A 10,623-nucleotide genomic window follows, 5' to 3' on the forward strand; every position below is an offset into this window, starting at 1 on the left:
GTAAGAAATAAGAAATATAAATCAATCAATAATAAAATAAATATTTGAAATAGTAGCCCCTGCCCAGAATCCTTTGAATTACCAAATGAATTGGAGCTTCCAAATTCATCTGGAAAAACAAAACAAAACAAATGAATACAGAATAAAGGGGCTGCACGCTAAAACATATGGAAAACGATTGCAGGAACTGGGTAGGTCTAGTCTAATGAAAAGAAAGACTAGGGGTGACATGGTAGCAGTGCTCCAATATCTGAGGGGCTGCCCCAAAGAAGCAGGGGTCAAGCTACTCTCCATAGCACCAAGAAGCAACCAATCAAGGAGAGAAGCAACTTAGAACTAAGGAGAAAATTTCTGACAGTGAGGACAATGAACCAGATGCTGTGACTGCTCCATCACTGGAGGTTTTTCAGAAGAGATTGGATGGACAATCATCTGAAGTGGTATAGGGTTCCCTGCTAGGATGGACTAGATGACCTCCAAGATCCCTTCCAGCTCTGTTCTGCTTGATCTCTCTCTCTTCTCTTCTCTTCTCTTTTGCTTTTTTTTCCCCCAGCAGATTATGGATACCCTGTGTCCTTGGATTCTTCTACGCTTGTCCTCTTCTCCCTTTTCTTTTTTCTTTTTCTTTTGTTGTGTTCAGCAGTCTTTTGTTGTTATTTTTTTCCTGCTCAGCTTTTAGGATGAAAAAATAAAATCATTTGGCACCTTCCGTGTCAGCAAACAGCTGTTTATCTGCTGTATCTTTCCTCCAAAAACCCCTGGCTTTAAAAATGGCCTTTTTATAAGCGATGCAAGGTCCTCTAGTCTATAAAGCAGAGATCAGCGGGGAAGGAGAAGAAAAATGAACAGCGACGTGGAGAATGTGTGTATTTCCTGGTGTTGGATTGATGGGCGTTGAATTTTTCTTGCATTTCTGCTTCCAGCAAAGATGACCTTCTTGTTCTTTTGTCTCTCTTAATTCACCTGCAGGGTGCTTGGGGCTGATGATGTTACCTAGATAGGTAATGAAAGGTCTGCAAGGAAACAACCAAACCCAGAGAGCACCAAGGACTCTGAACTACTACTCTTCCTCCTCCTCTTCACTCTATAAACCCTGCTCTCTTGCAGTACTGATTGCATTACCTATCTGGGTAATGAAAAGTCTGCAAGGAAACAGCCATACTCACAGAGCACTAAGGACCCTGAAATATTACTAGTATTAGTATTATTCCTCCTCCTCCTCCCTCTACAAACTCCATCCTCTTATAGTACTGATAATGTTACCTGTCTGGGTAATGAAAGGTCTGTAAAGAAACAACAAAAGTCAGAGAGCACCAAAGATTCTGAACAACTCCTCCTCCTCCTCCTCCACACCCCATTCCCTTGTAGCCCCTGATGAGGTTAGCTATTTGGGTAATGAAACGTCTGCAAGAGAACTCTGCTCAGAGAACCCCATAGTGGTTCAATCCTCAGCAACCAAGATCCTCTTCTACTGTTAATTAATCAGCCTCTGTACCTAACCATGATGATCCCGTGGTTAATTACAGAGCCACGCAGACCCCCACAATCAAGGGAATTTAATTCTTGGCCTGAGAAATGGCTATCCTGGCTTTGAAATCCAACCATCAAAGGGCGGTTTGCAATCAAAGGGCCTCCACGAAGGTTTGCGTTTCTGAACTTATCAGGAGATGACGGAATATCAGTCAGCCCTACACGGTTTCATTTCCAGAAGCCAGACCTCTTAACAAGCGCAGTTCCAGTTAAAAGGTTTAGGTAACAGGTAGGCAGAGGAAAAGATCTCTTGCTCGATAGGTAAAAGTAACATGTCACAGGTTTCTGTTCCATTGAAACGCTGCACTCCAGTAAATCGGAGCAGGGCTAGTCGCCAGCAACCGTATCTAATGCCACCTGCATCTTTGCTAAATAAAATTACATGTTGGCATGGTTGGGCGGAAAATAGCATTATTATTTTTTATTTATTATTATTATTATTATTATTATTATTATTATTATTATTATTATTATTATTATTAAGAAGCAGCATATGTTCAGTTTACTGAGAGTCAGTGAAGAAATATCTTGTCTCTCTTCAGGGAAAGGTAAAAAGAAAAAAGAAACGAGTACTGCCATTCAATCCCTATGTATATTTCCCTTTTTCTCTTCACACCTTCGCATGGAAGCAAAAAATTGGTTTCATTGTTGACTTTCTAATCTTCTCCACAGCTTCCCGGAGAAACCTTATTAAGTAACCTGACCTCCAGCTATGTCCATTTAATAGAACGAATGTACCAAGCTTATTCTTCTGTAAAACTGAGAAAATGTAAAAAAAACCATCATTAAAGGATTTTTTTTTTAAAAAAAGAGCCATTGCTATTTCTTTATCCGGCATCAGAATAATTATGAAGGCCGAAAAATTCAAAAGTTAAAATTTCTCCTTATTTCTAGGTTGAATCTCTCATTGATCAGGAGAGAGACAGAGACAGAGAAAGACAGAGAGAAAGAGAGGGAGGGAGAGACAGACAGAGAGAGAAAGAAAGAGAAAGAGAGAGGGGAGGGAGACAGACAGACAGACAGACAGACAGACAGACAGACAGACACACACACACACACACACACACACACACACACACACAGAGAGATACTGCAAAATCCCATTCTCTCCCCACCCCACTAACCTGCTTTCCAGCTCCGTTCTCCTGTGCAGGGCAACCAAAGAAAACCCAGCCAATCAGCTGGGACTCAATGGGAGGCAGAGAAGAGACAGGAACAGGGCCAGTCAGAGGTGGGATTTGCCGGTTCTCCAAACTACTCAAAATTTCTACTAGTGGTTCTCCAGAACTGGTCAGAACCTGCTGAATATCCACCTCTGCTTTAGATGTTGATAGCCCAACGATTCCCATGATCCTTAATCAAAGGAACTTTCAGGAGATTTGATATTCTTCTCAATGAAAAAGTTGATGGTTTGCTTTATAGATTCAATTGGGGGGAGGGCTGAAATATTCTGTTCTGGACACTACATTGGTTTTATATTAAGGTTCAACCACAGCATCAATCTGAGAGATGCAACTGGCTGGGTTAAAATTCTTAATTTCAGGACAGACAAACCTTCTTCCCATTTTAGAGCAGCAGACTAGAATAAGAGATGAAGTACCGGCGTGTCCAACTGAGCCCCCAAATACTTCAACATCCCCTCTTTTTCTCCATTAATCATGGCTTGTCTCCCTGGAGCTAGTGGAAAGAGCTTGTGTATGCTTGTGAGAGTATTTCTCCGCACGGACATATGGATACAGATACGAATTCTGTATCCAGGTGGCTTCATTGAACATCTGGGACTCTGAACAGGAGTTGAGGAAGAGAAGCACTTAAGAAGGCCTTTGGAGTACCGTTATTTTTTTTCTTTTTAAGAATCCATAGAATGATGGATGGCCTGAAGCCACGGAGAGAAGAACAGAGGAATTAAACGTACAAATGGACTTACAACAGTTCATTGAATGACCGTTCAAAATTACAACGGCGCTGGAATAAGCGACTTACGATCATTTTTCATGTTTACAACCGTGATCAAATTCAGAAGCCTGGGAAATGGTTCCTATTTATGACAGTTGCAGTCCACTTTTGCGACCTTCAAACAGGCAAGATCAAAGGGGGGAGCCGGATTCACTTAACAACCATGTTCCTAACTGAACGACGGCCGGAATTCCCTTAAACAACGGCGCCAAGGAAGGTTGTCAAATTCCCTTCACCGATGTCTCGCTTAGCAACTGAAATTTTGGGGGCTCGATGGTGGTCATTGTACGTCGAGGGCTACCTGGATCAGCCCCTGTCTGGAATACCGACAACCTTTTCGGATCCTTTGGGCCACCTGCTAAAGGCAGGGAGAACCGCACAAGACTGGGGAAGAGAAAGAATGAATCAAAGCATGGCATATGTTCCCGGAGATAACGCCGGCCTAGTTCAGAGGTTACTAATTGGGTTCCTGCTTGCTTGTTATATGCATCAGGACTCAAAATAAAAGCACTAATTTTAACTCCCTCCTCGCCACCTGCCGGCGGGGGTCTCTCCCAGTTCGGTTGAGGCATCCAGCAGAAGATCCTCCCTCAACTTCCTCAACTTCCTCCTAGCAATGAAGGGCCGGGTCTTGAGGAGGAGGGAGTAACATAACTGCAGCATGAACGGGAATCCAACCTGGCCACCAAACCTTGATGTCATGCCTTGGAGAGGAGAGAATATGGAATGCGATAGAATATGGAATAGGTAAAGGTTCCTCTCACACATACGTGCTAGTCGTTTCCAGCTCTAGGGGGTGGTGGTGCAAATCTCTGTTACAAAGCCGAAGAGCCAGCGCTGTTCAAAGACGTCTCCCTGGTCAAGTAGATGGCATACACCGAAGGCGCATGGAACGCTGTTCCCTTCTCACCAAAGGTGGCCTCTATTTTTCTACTTGCATTTTTTTGGACATGCTTTCGAACTGCTAGGTTGACAGAAGCTGGGACAAGTAACAGGACCTCCCTCCATGACATGGCGCTAGGGATTCGAACCACCAAACTGCCAACCTTTCTGATCGACGAGCTCAGCGTCTTAGCCACTGTGCCGCCGCGTCCCTGGGAGAATGTCTAGCTTAATGAAAAGAAGGACCAGGAGTGACAGGATAAGTCTTCCAATATCTGAGGGGCTACCACAAAGAAGAAGGGAGTCAAGCTATTCTCCAAAGCACCCAAAGGCAGGACAAGAAGCAACGGATGGAAACTAATCAAGGAGAGAAGCAACCTAGAACTAAGGAGAAATTTCCTTGACAGTGAAAGCAATTAATCAGTGGAACAAAAGTTGCCTTCCGAAGTTGTAGGTGCTTCATCGCTGGAATTTTTTAAAGAAGAGATTGGACAGCCGCTTGTCTGGAATGCTGTAGAGTCTCCTTCTTAAGCAGGGGGTTGGACTAGAAGACCTCCAAGGTCCCTTTCAACTCTGTTATCCTGTTTATTCTGAAGAACCCTCTCTTCCATGGTCTCCAGACTCCAGGCTGCCTCCTCGCCATGTAACGCTACCCCAGGAGGGGTCAGGAATATATTTTTTTAAAAAAATCCATGTCTTTCCCCTCCTATTAAACATGACGGCTTTAAAAAATGCAGAAGACATTTGCAGCCCAAATCAATTCTTCACAGAACAGGCAGGAGTGAAAGTGTCCCATCTTTCATCTATTTTCGGATGCATGTCCCAGGAAAGAAATTTGGGGGGTGGGAGTGGGAGGTTATTTTATTTGCCAAAAGAGAAAATAAGAAGGAAAAAAAAAAAGAAAGAATCGATCAGTGGATCTTAGAGGCAGAACTGCAGGCATTCATTTTCAAAGCGCCATCCTTTTCTCCCTCTATATATATTCTTCTCCTTCTTCTTTAAAGCCAAATACCAACAGATTAAATTTTATTGGTCGCTCTTTGGTTCCCTCTCTCTTCACCTGGACACCTGCCCTGGACATAAATCACTGTCACTCAGGATAAATGGAGGCCCGTAAGTGCGGCAAACACTAATGACAACATTCATCAAAAGTTGAGCGGTTCCATATTGTAGGACTTAATGGGTACCCACAGCTATTCAACAACCCAGCTTTCTCCCACGCTGTCGTGGCAAACTTTCCATGGCCCTTCCTAGCCTTCTGTGCTGGACAAAAAATAAAAATCTGGGGCGTGGGTGGGTGGGGGTTGTTTATTTGTGTTGTGGTTCGCCGGCAGCCTGTGCAGACGGCAACAGAATCTGTGGACAGTGGGAAAGAACGGGGACCAGTCCGGGAGTCTGGGGAGGACTCGAACGAGGGTCCTGTGTCCAATGCAGAGAGGGGGCCAGGACCATCTGGGAGTTATGTGCTATCTCCGGAGCCTCCAGAATCTGGCAGCAGCGAGGTAGAGGAACAAGGGGAGCCTGTTCCAGGTGCTCGCATGCACAGAGCTGCCAGAGGCAAGAGCAGCTAAGACAAAAGGGGCTTGGAGGTGATTGGCCCCTCCCATGAGAGGAGGAGCAAAGGTAGAGAAACCTTTGCAGGAAGCAACGTCGTTCGCTCTGATCGGATTAAACCTTGAAGCTCTGTGTGGACTTTTACTTTGTTTGGCTTTTTACAGTTCATTTGGCACTTTAGTTGTCTGAAAGAAAACAACCAAGCTCAAAGAACACCAAGGACCTCACAATCCTCCCCCTCCTCCTCTTCCTCCTCCTCCTCCTCTTCCTCCTTTCCACAGACTCCATTTCCAGCTAGAACTGATGACATCACCTAATTGGGTCATGAAATGTCTGCAAGAAAACCACCAAGCTCAGAGAGCACAAAGGACCCTTCGTTTCAACCCTGAGCTTCAAATATTCTCTTTTATTGATATCAGTCTGTCTCTGGAAGCTTCTAGTTTGAGAATATTCGTCTTCTTAGCACTTCATTCCTGTCTAAAGTCTGGATAACTGATGGCTTTCTCGGGGAATAATGTGAGTATATTACCTCCTTTTTTTTGTTTTTTGCCTTCAAGTCCTAGATATATTTCTGCCAACTGCAATTTCAATTGGGATTCTAGATCTGTTATTTACCAGAGTTATGCAAATAGTTGATTTGGAGATTCGATTTGATTCAATCATATCTCTCAATCAAACCGGGTAACTGAAGAGCATCGCTGGTACAAATTGAATCTCTGAAGTAAATTGGCTGTGATTGCATGGGAAATACTTTTCCTCCCTAACCAAACTGATCTTCTGAACAAAATGCCAGATCAAAACAAAGATTCAAACACGATAAGGCCCGGTCTTTGTAGCAGATGAACTGAACCTCTGTCTTGACCATAATAAACACACACAATCTCTCACGTATATATATTTTTTTCGGTCATTTTTTTTCAGATCTGTATTTTTCTTTACCACATTTCAAGTTTCACGCCTCATTCTAACGTTCAAAGAATTGTCTCAAGAGATTCTCAGTCATCCAGATCATGGTTGCCCCAAAAGTTCTTTTTCAAGAGGCCAAGGAAACCCCCATTCCCTTCCAACACTGATGACATTCCCTAGTTGGGTCACGAGAGACCTTCAAGAAAACAACCAAGCTCAGAGACCACCAAGGAACCCACTATCTTCCTTCCTCTTCCTCTTCCACTTCCCCGTGCGCAAAAAGTGCTACTGAGACTCCCAAACAGAGGGACCGTGGAATAAAATGGAGATGTTACCAAGACCTTGGGGATAATTTATTTATTTTTGATTACATGGCAAGAAAGTTGCTTGGCACTTTGAAAACTTAGCCCTTTGGCAGACAGCTATGTTCAGCTTGTGCAGTCCCGTCCCTGCTGTGAACAATTACTGCTTTTCTACCCGTCTTCTGATAATAGTAGTTTGTTTTTTTTAACTGAAAATAATATTTTTAAAAAATATAATAAGCTACAGGGTATTAAGAAACAGGCCTCTGTTTCCTTGATTTTCGAGGGCCTCCCTATCTCCTGCCAGCAGTCTAGTTCCTCGTGACGCCTTCAAAGAGATGCTCTCTAGGAAGGCTGAAAAAAAACATCCTTTTCCTTATCGGATTCCTGCAGACGAGTTTAATTTGCCTAATGACATCTCCGAATCCACCACGCGGCGCACCTGCGAGCGAACGGCCAGGGGTGACCTCTCCAAATGGAACTTTTCTCCATAGCTTGTCCTGGGTTCGTTGGGATTGCCTGCCTCTCTTTCGGGATCCTGGCCACGGCCGGTCCCGTCAAACATAATTCGGAAGGGGCAGAGAGGAAAGCGTGGGGTGCCGGGGCTCAGCGGTTTAAAGAGGCTGAGTTTGTCAGCTGGAAAGCTGACCGCTCGGGTTCGAGACCCGAGCTCCGTGTTGACGGGTAAGCTCCCGTCCTTGGCTCAGCTCCTATCCATCTAGCCATGCGAAAACACACAAATGCGAGTAGATTAATCGGTGGGAAGGTAACAACATTCGGAGTGCCTTTGCGATGCAGCCATGCACGTGGAAAGGTCTTCGGACAACGCAGGCTCCCTCGGTCAAGAGGGAGATGACCGCTGTGCTCTAGAGTTGGATATGACTGGGCAGGGAAACCTTTATCTTTAGAGATGAAGCAGAATTATTTAACCCCAACCACAGGACATCAACAACTGCTAAGCAGGCTGTCGTTTAGAGGGTCATTCCCAAACCCACTGCAAGATGGGAAAACAATATCCAGACCTGGTAGGACAGTCTAGAGAAAAGAAGGACTAGGGGAATGACATGATAGCAGGATTCCAGTATTTGAGGGGCTGCCCCAAAGAAGAGGAGGGGTCAACTTATTCTCCAAAGCACCAGAAAGGCAAGACAAGAAGCAATGGAGGGAAACTAATCAAGAAGAGAAGCAACCTGGAATGAAGGAGAAACTTCCTAACAGTGAGGACAATTAACCAGTGGAACTGCTTGCCACCAGAAGTTGTGGATGCTCCAACACTGGAAGATTTTAAGAAGAGACTGGACAGCAACCTGTCTGAAATGATATAGGGTCTCCTGCTTGAGGGGTGGGGGCTGGACTAGAAGACCTCCAATGTCCCTTCCAATTTCTATTCTATTCTATTCTATTCTATTCTATTCTATTCTATTCTATTCTATTCTATTCTATTCTATTTTGCATTGTTCTACTCTACTCCTATTCTATTCTTCATTGTTCTACTCTATTCTACTCTATTCTATTCTGCATTGTTCTACTCTACTCCTGTTCTATTCTATTCTATTCTATTCTATTCTATTCTATTCTATTCTATTCTATTCTATTCTATTCTATTCTATTCTATTCTGCATTGTTCTACTCTACTCCTATTCTATTCTGCATTGTTCTACTCTACTCTACCCTACCCTACCCTACCCTACCCTACCGTACCCTATCCCATCCCATCCCATCTTCCTATTCCTATTCCATCCAGCATGTTGAGTTCAATATGGGTCAATGCATAGAGGTCTCTCTAATGCTCTTACATCAGATCTGCTCCCCTTGTGATTGTGTTTTTGGTTCCGTTCCCTTTCCACTCCGCTCCTTTGAAAGTCAACCTCCTCCTCTATTACGAATCTGAGGCACAGAGCACAATCCCTTCTTCCTTCTCCATGCATCCGTAAGTCAATCAGGCACCAACAAAAATAAATTAGAAGCACATATGAATCTATCAGTTTAAATAAGTAGGACAGATCTATTCAAATGCGCCTCTTCAACTCTCTGCGTGATATTCATCCTCTTTGGGCTGAGTGGTCCCGCAATAGAGCTCTCATGCCCCCTACTGTTTGCTGGGATCCAAAAATATATATTTGTCAATTTACAGTACGTGTTGGGGACTAGAATTTTGAGGTCCTAGTTCTGGATTTTATTTAGAACTCGTGCCAAGTGAACTGATGGTCCTTTTTCTCCTCAGTGGTGTCCTGTTTCCAAGACAGACTGAGACACGGAAAGTGCTTTTGACAAAGGTTGGGATTTAGTCTAACGGAGTTGTGCATCCACATGATTACAGTAGATTGTTTCAGAGTTTCATAGAGAAGGGTTTAGCTCTTCTCTATGAAACGATGATCCAGTTCTACAGAGAAATAGTCTGTCCTCTGCACCTCTATCACTGTCTGGCTTGGTTCTGCAACCCAACAGGACAGACCCAGACTCCAGAGGAGAATTAGGACTGCAGAAAAAAAAAAACAATTACTTCCAGCGAGGACCTGTATACTGCACAAGTCAAAAAGAGGGCTGTGAAAATATTTACAGACCCCTCATATCCTGGATATAAACTGTTTCAACTTTTACCCTCAAAACAATGCTGTAGAGCCCTGCTAAAAAGGGAAGGAGGGAAGAGAGGAAGGAAAAAGAAAAAGAAAGAAAGAAAGAAAGAAAGAAAGAAAGAAAGAAAGAAAGAAAGAAAGAAAGAAAGAAAGAAAGAAAGAAAGAAAGAAAGAAAGAAGCCAAGTCACCAGGGAGAATTTTAAAACTCTTTCCAGCTCCCTGGGGAAAAGAGAATAATGAATAAGTGGAGGAAAAATAAACTTGGCAATATCTGTCAAGTGGGATGAAATAGCTTGAGAGCGTGTGTGTTTGTGTGTGTGTGTGTGTGTGTGTGTGTGGTGTTTTACTTCCCATTTGGTGAAAGAAATAAGCAAGATTGGGTCAGAAAGTATGGAAGGCCACTTGTTCTTTCACCTAGAAAGAAAACATTCTGATATAGAGAACATTTTATACGAAATGTCCTCCTGTAAACACATTACCCTCAAGCGCAATTTTACAGGGTGTTTTTTTTATTCTTGAATTAGGTGGTAAAAATGTCTGTTTTCTTTCTTGCGGTACACTTTTACCCATTGATTTCCTTTCTAGGTTGATTTTGGTTCCATTTAAATACATTCTTGGATTTTATGAGGCCATCCCTATCCAGATAATCTTCTTGATACTCTCTCTGACTCTCTGTCCCTCTCTTTTCTTTCTCTCTCTCACTCATCTCTCTCTCTCTCTCCTCTCTTTTGTCTTTCTCTCCTCCTTTCTCTTCTCTCTCCTCCTTTCTTCTTCTCCCTCCTCCTCCTCTCCTCTCTCTCTGTCTCTCCCTCTCCCTTTCTCTCTCTATCTCCTTCTCTCTCACTCACTCTCTCCTCTCTCTGTCTCCTTCTCTCTGTCTCTCTCTTCTCTCTCTTTCTTCTCTCTCTCTTCCTTT

Source organism: Pseudonaja textilis, chromosome 17, assembly GCF_049901715.1.
Source record: "Pseudonaja textilis isolate UNSWEBS1 chromosome 17, rPseTex1.2, whole genome shotgun sequence".
Taxonomy (NCBI): domain Eukaryota; kingdom Metazoa; phylum Chordata; class Lepidosauria; order Squamata; family Elapidae; genus Pseudonaja; species Pseudonaja textilis.